The sequence below is a fragment of the Rhincodon typus genome, chromosome 19 (genome assembly GCF_021869965.1).
Source record: "Rhincodon typus isolate 14 chromosome 19, sRhiTyp1.1, whole genome shotgun sequence".
In the NCBI taxonomy this organism is placed as follows: Eukaryota; Metazoa; Chordata; class Chondrichthyes; order Orectolobiformes; family Rhincodontidae; genus Rhincodon; species Rhincodon typus.
In genome coordinates this window covers 36,881,477-36,893,964 of record NC_063350.1, presented here as the reverse complement: position 1 = coordinate 36,893,964, position 12,488 = coordinate 36,881,477, and positions in this window count along the sequence as shown.

Sequence of the window (12,488 nt, the reverse complement as noted above, 5' to 3'; positions counted from 1 at the left end):
CAACTTTCAGGGCAGAGGGAGATCAATATAGATTTTGATTAGCAGAACTAAAAAGATTGTTCTGTCTCCCTGTCCTTCTCGGCTTCTTGGAAGACGATGTTAGGTGATAAAGCACATTTACCAAGAACTGAAGGATATCTACAAATTTCGCCACTGCTGAGGATAAGTATATCAGATAAACGATCGTGGTTGTAGGTTAAACATAAAATGTTAAGGACTCAAGGAATTTTTTATAAAAAAAAGCTGCCTGTTCTTGATCTTCACTTTTGTACTGGACACTTTTTTAAATTTAATACCTGTTTTTGTGTGTGTTTGATGTCACTTTTTTGGCAGGTTAGTAAGTAATAAAATTCCTTTTATCTTTCACTGAGGCAAATCTTGCAAGTGACTCCCTCATTTGACCTGGTGAATTATGTTTTAGTTGAAGTGGAATATAGCTGTGTATTTAAAAAGAATTATAAATCTATGCTGTGACCAACCTGGGGGTGGTCGGCTGGATGTTAAAAAAAGAGGTAAACTTTCATCTCTTTTCATTGCATACTAGACTGACATATTCTAAAAGACTATTGAAAAAATTGGAATGAGGAAACAAAGTTTTGATAACTTGAGAAAGAAAAATGCAAAATAGATTTCAATGGGTTACTAAAATGTAAGAGCTAAAATGTTTGTTTGAAGTTAATGGTTTCATAGCTAACTTAGGAAAGACTGAAGGTGTTGTCGTGACAAAGGTGGAAAATAAGTAGTTAACGGTAATGCCAAGAAAACAAAAATTGCAAAATTGGTGGTGAGTATTTAGAGGTGCTATAGGAACAATGTTCTGAACTTGAAAAGATTCAGATAAGATTTGCTAGGATGTTGCCAGGGTTGGAGGGTTTGAGATATAGCGAGAGACTGAATAGACTGCCCTATTCAGTCGGAGGCTGAAAGGTGACCTTATTAGAGGTTTATAAAATCATGAGGGGCATGGATAGGGTGAATAGCCAAGGTCTTCTTTCTAGGGTGAGTACAAAACTTGAGGGCATAGGTTTTAGGTGAGAGGGGAACGATATAAAAGAGACCTGAGGGGCAACTTTTTCACACAGAGGGTGGTGCGTCTATGGAATAAGCTGTCAGCAGAGGTGGTAGAGGCTGGTACAATAACAGCATTTAAAAGGCTTCTGGATGGGTATGTGAATAGGAAGGGTTTAGAGGGATATGGGCCAAATGCTGACAAATGGGACTAGATTAATTTAGGATATCTGGTCGGCATGGACAAGTTGGACCGAAGGGTCTGTTCCCATGCTGTACATCTCTGTGATTCTAGGTAGAAACTGAGAAACGGGAACAACAGAGATTAGAATTAGAATTCCAAAAGAAAAAAAATGGAAGTAAAATTCCAGGAATTGAAGAACGAGAGGGACAAAAAGAGGACAGGAGAGAAAATTCTAGAAAAGGGCAAAGGAGAAAGAAACTGGAATGAGAAAGTGAGTTCCAATTGAGACCACATTAGTGGAAAAGGATAATTTCATTGAAGGCAGCTGTGATGAGGGGCCCTCACCTAACTCAATCTTAAGGGCTAAAATATTTAAAATCACCAATTTAATCCCTAGGTTAGATGAAGAAGTCGTGGCAGTTTTTTTCATCTCATGCAGTTGACACACCAATAAAAAATGGCCTATCCAATAATGGTGAGTGTCACCGATTATGAGGCAGCAAAACAAAGTCTTTCTAAATAATATGTTTTGAATATTCATGTGGTTCATCCATGAAATTCCAATTCGGCCTTGACATCACATTGGTATAATAAAAGTTGGAAGATACCAAAATTTAAAAAAAAAATTACTGTAAAGAGCTGGGACTTATATTAAAATTGCTTAATACAAAATAGGTGGGAGGCATTGGCCTAGTGGTGTTATCACTGGACTGTTAATCCAGAGACCCAGATAATGTTCTGGAGACCTGGGTTCGAATCCTGCCATGGCAGATGGTGGAATTTGAATTCAATAAATATCTGGAATTAAGAATCTAATGATGACTGAATTCATTGTCGATTGTCAGGAAAAACCCATTTGATTCACTAATGCCCTTTAAGGAAGGCAACTGCCATCCTTACCTGGTCTGGCCTACATGTGACTCCAGACCCACAGCAATGTAGTTGACTCTTAACTGTCCTCTGGGCAATTAGGGATGGGCAATAAATGCTGCCTAGTCAGCGACGCCCTCATCCTGTCAACGAATAAAAAAAAAACTAAAACCAGATGGATTATTTTTCCTTACTGAACAATCTATAACAAATAAAACAACTTTATTAACAAATTTTATACTAAATAATCTTAACACCTAAATTCTAAAATGAAACCATAGTAAACAGCATGCTATACTAAGTAAGACATAAAATCAATAGTTTAGTATCCATAAAAGTAGTTCTTGTCCCAAGATAGAAGCACTGATAATCTTGTTACCTGTAATTTTATAGTTTATGATCCGTAAGAAAGTCAACAAGCTATAATTAGATGGAGCTATTTACCCCATGCACTTGCCACAAATTCAATTAAATTAATGTTACTGACCTTAATTTTGCCAATCAGTAAGCAAGGGTACAAGATGTTGACATTTTATCATCCATGCCTTCTCCAATAATACATCATTATCTTAGAACCTGACGATACCATCAGCCACACCATATTTTATTGTTCACAAATATCAGGTCAGATTTCCAGAGATTACAATCCATAGTCCTAAAGTGCAGTTCATCAGTGCTTTCCATTCATGTTTCAGAACTTTATCTTTCACTGCATCTATCATCTTATTATAATAAATCTCGGGTTCTTGACATAAACAACTACCTAATATATAAGGAAGTATTTCATTTTCAAATCCACTCCTGCAGCTTTTATTTTGTTCTTTCCTCATAATAGATGATAAATATTTTGTTAAGTTTGTGTTCGTTCAAAGTTGCAATGCTTTAATGAATTATGAATGTTTCAGAAAATTGAATTAAAGCCATTTATTGATAACCGGTCATCAACAAAAGTAAACGTAATAGACCTTGGAATGTTTCTCTTCAGCTTTTATTAAAATCTCATTGATCTGATACAGTAATAGAGTTGTACAGCACAGAAACAGACCCTTCAGTCCAACTCATCTGTGCTGACCAGATATCCTAAATTAATCTAGTCCGATTTGCCAGTATTTAGCCCAGGTCCCTCTAAACCTTTCTTATTCATATACCCATCCAGGTGTGCTTTAAATGTTGTAATTGTACCTGCCTCCACCACTTCCTGCGGCAGCTCATTGCATTCACGCATCATCCTCTGTATGAAAATATCCCTCCGGTCCCTTTTATATCTTTCCCCTCTTACCTTAAACCTATGACCTCTGGTTTTGGACTTCCCTACTTTGGGAAAATGTCCTTGACTATTCACTCTATCCATGACCCTCATGATTTTATAAACCTTTATCAGGTCACCCTTCAGCCTCTTCCCTATAGCTTAAACCCAGCAACATTTTTGTAAGTCTTTTCTACACCCTTTCAAGTTTAACAACAGCTTTGCTATGGTAGGGAGCCCAGAACTGAATGCAATATTCCAAAAATGGCCTAACCAATGTACTGTACGGCCATAACAGCACATCTCAACTCCTCTATTCAATGCAATGACCAATAAAGGCAACTGTACCAAATGCCTTCTTCAATACCCTGTCTATCTGTGACTTCACCTTCAAGCTATGAACATCGCCCCAACGTATCTTTGGTCAGCAACACTCCTCAGGGTCCCACCATTAAGTGTATAAGTCCTGCCCTAGTTTGCTTTACCAAAAAGCAACACCTCACATTTATCATAATTAAACTCCTCGACCCATCTGATCAAAGTCCTGTTGTACTCAGATAACTTTCTTCACTGTCCACTACACCGCCAATTTTGGTGCTATTTGCAAAGTTACTAACCATACCTCCTATATTCACATCCAAATCATTTATATCAATGACAGAAAGCAGTGGACACAGCACCGATCCTTTTGGCACACAGCTGGTCACAGTTCTCCACCACCCTCTGTCTCTTACCTTAAGCCAATTTTGTATCTAAATGGCTAGGTCTGCCTGAATTCCATGTGAACCAGTCTGCCATGCAGAACCGCATCAAATGCGTTGCTGAAGTCCATATAGACAATTTCCACCAGTCTGCCTTTATCAATCTTCTTTGTCACTTTAAAACAACTCAATGAAGTTAGTGAGACACGATTTCCCACGCACAAAGCCATGTTGCATATCTCTACTTAGTCCTTGCCTTTCCAAATACATGTAGATCATGTCCCTCAGAATCCTCTCCAACAACTTACCCACCACAGATGTCAGGCTCACCAGTCCATAGTTTCCTGACTTTTCCTTACCACCCTTCATATATAATGGCACCACACGAACCACCCTCCAGTCTTCTGGCACCTCACCTGTGGCTATTGATAAAAATATCTCAGTAAGGCACCCAGCAATTACTTCCCTAGCTTCCCCACAAAGTTCTGGGGTATACCTGATTAGGTTCCAGGTATTTATCCACCTTTTATGTGGTTTAAAACATCAAGCTCCTCCTCCGTAATATGGAGACTTTTCAAGATATTACTGTTTATTCCTCCAATTTCTCTAGCTCCCGTATCCTTCTCGACAGCAAATACTGAGGTCAAATAGTTGTTTAGTATCTCTCCTGCGGTTCCACACATAGATGATGTTATTGATATTTAAGGGGCCCTATTCTCTGGCAAGTTACTCTTAATATATTTATAGAATCTCTTTGGATTCTCCTTAACCCTATTTGCCAAAGTTATCTCATGTCCCCTTTTAGCTGTCCTGATTTCCTTCTTGAATGTACTCCTGCTGCCCTTATACTCCTCAAGGGATTCACTCGATCCTAGCTGTCTATACCTGACAAATGTCTCTTTCTTTTTCTTGAGCAGAACCTCAATTTCTCTTGTCATCCAGCATTCCCTACACCTGCCAGCTTTGCCCTTCACACTAACACGAACATTCGGACTCTGGACTCTCATCTCATTTTTGAAGGCCTTCCACTTTCCAATCACCCCTTTACCTGCAAATAGCCTCTCCCAATCAACTTTTGAAAGTTCTTGCCTAATGCCGTCAAAATTTGCCTTATTGTAATTCAGAATTTTAACCTTCAGATCAGGTGTATCCTTTTCCATAACTATTTTAAAATTAATGGAATTATGAACATCTCTTGACCAAATCTTTGATTGTGCTCTGAGCGTACTCATCACTTGGATAGTTGTTACAACTCCTTTGTAACTTTTCAGACTTTCTATAGGATTTTCAAGTTCTTAAACTGCCAAATCTTATCGACCAGGTTCACATCACTGTAAATTAATTAACCTTTAATGATGCCATCTGATTATTCTGATCTCCAATTTCTTAATTATTGCAGCAGGATTTGAGCTTTACAAGTCCCCAACCACCTTTCCTATTTCTTGTATGGAGGAGGCCATCAGTAAGTTCAGCATGACAATGGAGCATATTCATTACTCATTTTTTTTAATGCTATCCAATTTAGTAAGAGTGTTCTGGGATAAGTATTTAATGGTAATAGAATTTTACAATCATATATGATTTCAAAATTTCTAACAACTGGTTGTTTCCAGTATCAAATTATCAATCAAATTTTGCAATTTACTTTTCCAGTTAGGTTCTTAAACTCTTACCCAGGCATCCATACAGCTCCCAAGATATTTTTCAAATTTACCTGGGCCCATAGTCCAATTCTGACTCGTTAAAATGCCACTTTTCCTCATAGCTGTAATGAAAGGATGTGTTTTTGGTAATCGTGTAAAACACAGCAGTCTTTTTAATATTAATTTGCAGGCCTATTTTTGACAGGAATTTTACTCGTACAAATATATGAATCATATACTACAGCAATATCATCAGCAAAAACAAGGGCTGTACAGTTTCTTAATCTGCGAAAATAGATTTTAATTAGCGTCCTTTTCCTCCAGAGGGCTTAATAACTTTTCAATAACAACATGGAATAATAGTGGAGATAGAGGATAACCCTACTTAATTCCATTACAAATTAAAATTGGCCTTGCTTAATTGTTGCCACATTCAGTAACTATTATGACATCACTCCATGAATTTCCAATAAATTTGTAACAAACACCTAATTTTTGTCAATGCTTAAAAATCAATTTGTGACCGACAGAGTCAAAGGCTTTTTATAGATCAACAAATACAGGGATCCCTGATTTATGAGCATTCGACTTAGTAATGCTATCCTGTATTATTACTAATTTTAAAGATCCAACATACAGATGTTGCCTTGTACTTACAAATAGTTATTTTATATTGTCTTACGCCGTGTTCAAACTTGCAAATAGGCTCAAGAACAGACCCCATTCGCAACTTGGGGACTGCCTATACAAGTGTTGTCTTATTTTGTTGTGCATCCCTTAAACAATTTTGCAGGATTGTAACATTTTTGTTACATGCAGATGTTTCTTCCACAATGTCTTTCTGTATTGGGTTAATTCTAATTGCTTTTACCAATATTATAACCATCATTTTAATAAACAGATGCAATAAAGCAGAGCCAATTATAATAGGTCTTCAATTATCAATACTTCTGAGAAAGACTGAATCTTCTGATTTTGAATTAAAACCATCCTACATGCATTGAACATGATGGATGTTTTAATCCATAGACCTTTTAAAAAAAAATTAGCAAGAACAGTAGTATTTGAATTAAATAAATGTTTGAGATTTCTCATACATAATTTATCTGGACCACAGGCAGTATTATTTTTAAACTCCTCAATTCCTGCTCGCCTCATTTTCAGCAATGTTACTTATTAAAGCTTTATTATCTGGGGAGACGCTTATGGGGATTAAGGAAATGGCAGAGGAATTAAACAAATATTTTGTGTCAGTCTTTATGGTGATCTTTGAACATCCCATTAGTAATAAAGAATACAGTGGAGGAATAAGTACCAAACCAATGGGGCTAAAGGCAGTTAAGTTCCTTGGCCCTGATGGCTTGCGCCCTTGGATCCTAAAAGAAGCAACTACAGAGATTGTGGATGCATTGATTGTAAATTTCCAAAAATCCTTGGATTCTGGAGAAGTACCAGAGAATTGAAGAACTGCCAATGTGACTCTCCTGTTCAAAAAGGGAGGAAAGCAAAATTGAGCAATTATAGTCCGATTAGCCTAACATCTATTGTTAGAAAATGTTGGAATCAATTATTAAGGAAGCAATAGCAGCACATATGGAAAATCATAATTAATCAAGCAGGGTCAGCTGGGCTGCATTAAAAGGAAATTGTGTCTGACTAATTTGTAAGAGTTTTTCGAGCAAGTCTCAACCAGAGTGGTTAGAAAGAATCTAGATGTGTTGCATTTGGACTTCCAGAAGGCATTTGACAAGGTACATTACAAAAGCATAAGGCATAAGAAAGGAGCCCACTATGTTGGAGTTAGCATGTTGGCATTCATAGAGGATTGACTAATGGGCTGGAAACAGCGAGTGGAGATAAAGGGTTTTCTTCCAGGTTGACAGCCTGTATCCAGTGAGGTTCCACAGGGATCAGTGCTGGGACAACAACTGTTTACAATATATATTAAGGTTTGAGTGATGGAAGCAAATGTACTGTAGCCAAATTTACAGACAGCACAAAAATAGGTGGAAAGGCAAGTTATGGGAAGAATAAAAAGGTAAAGTTGAGAGCGATGACTGGTGATGCTCTGAATCATACTTACTTCAGAATTGTCTGCCATTTCATCACTCATATGTTTCCATTTATCTTGCATCTACTTCCTAAAACTAAGAGGTCTAAAACACTTGAATTAGGAAATTAAATATTTGCAACAGGTTTAACATGATCCTTTATATAAATATGCAATTTTTCCAGAATCAATCCAAGGTGAATTTTAGTTTATTCCTTTTCTTTCCTCAGCCTGATTATTTGCAATCTTTTGATTGACTTGCACAGTGAGATATGCTTTTCTTGGAGAGTCTTCCTCTAACCTAGACTTGCTGACACATGCATTTTTGAAGTAGAAGCAGAAGAAGACCATGTGGCACTTAATGCCTCCTGTACCACTCAACAAGATCATAACTAATCTGTGAAGAAGGTTTTCTAAGATTACAGAGGGATCTTGATCCAATGGGTCAATTGCCTGAAAAATGGCAGATGGAGTTCAATCTGGATAAGCGCGAGGTATTGCATTTTGGTACAACAAACAAAGAGTAGGGTTTATGCAATTAATGGTAGGACCTTGGGTAGTGTTGTAGAACAGAGGGACCTAGGGGTGGAGGTACATAATTGTTTGAAGTTTGTGTCACATATAGACAGGGTGGAAAAGAAAGCGTTTGGCACGCTTACCTTCATTGCTCATTCCTTTGAGTATAGGAGTTGGAAGGTCATGTTCAGGTTGTACAGGACATTGGTGAGGCCTTTTCTGGAGTACTTTGTCCAGTTCTGGTCACCCAGTAGTAGAAAAGATATTATTAAGCTGGAGAGGGTTCAGAAGTGATTTACCAGGATGTTAACAGGTATGGAAGGTTTAAGTTACAAAGAAAGGCTGCTTAGGCTGGGACTGTTTTTCACTGGAGCATAGGAGGTTGAGGGGTGACCTGGTAGAAGTTTATAAAATACTGAGAGATAGAGATAGAATCAATGGTAGTTGTCTTTTCCCTAGGATGGGGCATTTCAAGACGAGGGGACACAATTTTAAGGTGAGAGGAGAGATATTTAAAAAAGACATGAGAGGGATATTTTTTGCACGGAAGTGTGGAATGAATCTCCTCAGTAAGTGGTGGGTACAATTATAACGTTTAAAAGACATTTGGACACAAAAGACATAGGTACATGAATAGGAAAGGATTGGAGGGATATGGGCCAGGAGAAGGCAGGTGGGACTAGTTCAGTTTGCAATCATGTTCGGCATGGACTGGTTGGACTGAAGCGCCTGTTTCCGTGCTGTATGCCTCTATAACTATGACTCTATGACAGGGAAAGATTGAGGGAGATGGAAGTTACTGGCACAGCTGATAGTGACAGCACTGTTGGGAGAAAGGTAGTGAGATGGCCAGAGCCAGAGAGTAGACAATGCCAAGGGCATTTCAAGGTTGATAGTCTGAGGGGTTAAGGTGGGTGTCAGTGTGAGTGAGGGAAGATGTTGCTGGCATTAGTAGGGGTAGAGCATGAGCCTCGTTGGGAATAGGCCCAGTGGTGAATCTTACACTTTTATGGTTAAGTGCAAAACACGTCAATTTTAGTGGAATGATTCTCGCCATGATACCCAAGTGAATTTCTTGCTAAATCCCTCACTCGCTCTCACCCACTCAATTCCTCCTACACCATTAATCCCGCATGCCCTTTATACTGCCTAATCACCTGCTTAGAACTCCTCCCCTTGTGCATCTACATTAATAGACGTGCCACCAACTTTCATATTCCATAATAACTGCCTGTTTCTCATTCCAGGAGGAAAACCAGCCACAATAGGGCAGAAAGAGTCAAGGCGAGTAGTGGGCTGCCCATCCTTCAGCTTCTCACCCTTTATGATGAGAGGACCGTGTCCTTGACCACCCCAAGCTGGGCTGGGCTGGGCTGGGACAGTATAGGAGGCTACTTTTGACTTACTGTGCCAGGATCGCCTGAGCAACTTTGAGTTGACTGACACCTCCTGATAAACATCCTGGTTTTGTGCTTTCGCTAAACAGCATGACAAGACATGTCATATGAGCCTAACATCGTTAGTTAAGAGGACATAGTGAGAAAGGGCAAGACAATGCAGGGCAGGGATGCTGTGAAAATCCAGGCAGGCTCAGAGTGAATGAACGCTGTGTCAGCGAGTGAAGAGTCCAGAGTTACAACCTGGTCCAGTCCATGAGTGGGATATATTCCCCTGAGTATTTCTGCTGCAGCTTTACAATAATAGCTACTGGTGCACAACGAGGTGCAGCACTAAAGTGCAGAAGTGTCCTACAAGAGGATTGGAGATGTGCCATGAGGGTTCTCAGAGGCTGGCACATAACAGATGCCAATGACTGTGAACATGGGGTGCATGTGGTCGGACTCTACCTAGAGATATTGGTGCCCACAGCTCAATGAAAGTCCTTTGAAACAAGTGGCGAGTTGAACTCACCAAGAACCCACTCTGGTTTTCATGTTGAGTTTTCTTGATGGCTACTGTGTTTGGTGAGTTTGGTAAGATCACAATTGGAATAGTCATGTGGCAAATTAGGTAGAAAGATAGTAGGAACTGCAGATGCTGGAGAATCTGAGATAACAAAGTGTAGAGCTGGATGAACACAGCAGGCCGAGCAGGAAGGCTGACGTTTCGGGCCTAGACCCTTCTTCAGAAAAATTAGGTATCTCATTATAAGGCGTTTAACAAGCAATAATAAGTGTCAGGTGGGAACTTGCCACTGCTTAGAGAGAAATTCGTCTTGTCACTCGAGAAAAGCATAAAAGATGGGGTGATCTCAATGCTGAGATTGCCCTCATTGAACCTCCCACCCAATTCTGTCAAGCATTTCACCATAGCCCACGTTGTTGAGATTCTACCCAGTGAATGTGAAGTAGCAGAAAGAAGATGGCAGTATTTACCCTTGTGATGTGGAGATGGTCATTGAGCTTCTTCCTGCATTGCTAGGTGCTCCTGTGGACTGTGGAAACAGTTTGGCCTGGGTGGCATTCTCGGACCAAGCTGGTAGTGTTTGGTGCCATGGTCTCCCCTGCCAGTCCTGGGTAGGAGTACATCCCTCTTTGGAACCAACACATCTTTTGGGACCTTCAGGTCCATTTTGACACATTTGGAGGCTTATTTCCCCCTGTCTGCCATGTCTAGGATAATTCACAAAACCTGTGCAGTGAAGCTCTGGACCAACAGCATTTGACCAGGTGTGTAATTACGCTTTAAATGTAACACAGTGTGGAGCTGGAGGAACACTACAGGCCAGGCAGCATCAGAGGAGCAGGAAAGCTGATGTTTTGGGTCTGAAGAAGGATCCTGACCCGAAATGTCAACTTTCCTGCTCCTCTGCTGCTGCATGGCCTGCTGTGTTCCTCTGGCTCCAGCATCTGCAGTTCTTGCTATCTCTGCGCTTTAAATGTGGTGGCGGCACCAGGAATCCCAGGAGGGATCCCTGGCAGTAATGAATATTTCTGCCTGCGGCAAGAGGGACGAGTTGGAGAAATAGCATTAGAGATCTCACTAGGTTTCAAGGAGAATCCACTCTCTGTGAAATTTGCCACCATTGACACTTAGCCAATTTCGTGTGAAATTCAGCCCAAAAGTTCTAAGAAGCCAAACCTAAAAGTTAAAAGGTAGAAAACTCCCGAATATTTAACCAATGTAGCGGAGAATAGTAAGAACTATTTGACCAACAGAAAGAAGCAAGGGACAAAGAGATGAATGGAGTTTTTTTTTGTGTGTTGCATTTTGCTTGCTTTTAACTACTTTGATTAACCTATGTATGTTTTAGAAACTTCTATGCTTTTTTTTTATTGCCACTTGTCTACATTTCAGTTTTAAAATTTTTTGCAGGACATGTATCTCTCACTACACTTTGGTTACAGTCCTTGGGCTGAAATTAGGATTTAAGAGCTAACTCTCCAAAATAAACCAATAAATTTCTTGATAATATCTCAGAGGTTGAAGTTTTGAAAAATCATACAATTTATTAAACCAACCAGCTACAACAGGACGTATGGCTAAAATAGGTGACGCCTGTTAATCACCCTGCAACTCGTTTCATCTCCTTGAATGGAGTGTTTGGGTGTTTCACACTGAAGCTGAATTCAATGCAAGTTGACTGTTTTCAGTATTGTTGGTTCTGGACAGCAGGGGTCGCTGCTGCCTTTGTACAGTCTGGAATAAACTGTGAGCATTATTTACTCAGGAACATCCTGATGACTGGAAAGGGGATTATGTCATAAATGCTGTCATTTACAGTGCAGCCAGTGTTTCAGTGTGAGGAGCATAAAAGGTAAAAGCAGGTGCAGTAATTGAATCAAGGAGAGGAATGCAGACCATTCTTAACAATTTAATAAATCACATACTTTTGTTGAATAGCATGAGCTTTTGAAGCTTATTACAATAATTAGGACACAAAAATAGAATACTGGAAGATTTATCTTGAACCCAAGCAAAACGATGATGGTCTGAAAACACTGCGTAATGTTAAGCATATAATTTATGCTTAAAATTTAACAGGAATATAACATTTTACAAAATTTGAAGGAATTCATTGAAATTATTTATGATGTGTTATATTAATAATGATTCAATTGGACTGGTGTTAAATATGAAAGAAAATCTGCAGAGATAACTCCTCTGTACTTAAATGTCATTGACAGTTCATAATATAACTGCATAACAATCTCTATACACTAAACTGATTCTATACAGGCATGTATTTTTTAGTGAGAGATAGTAGGTACTGCACAATACTAAAAAATACATGACAACAAGGTGCAGAGCTGGATGAACACAGCAGGCC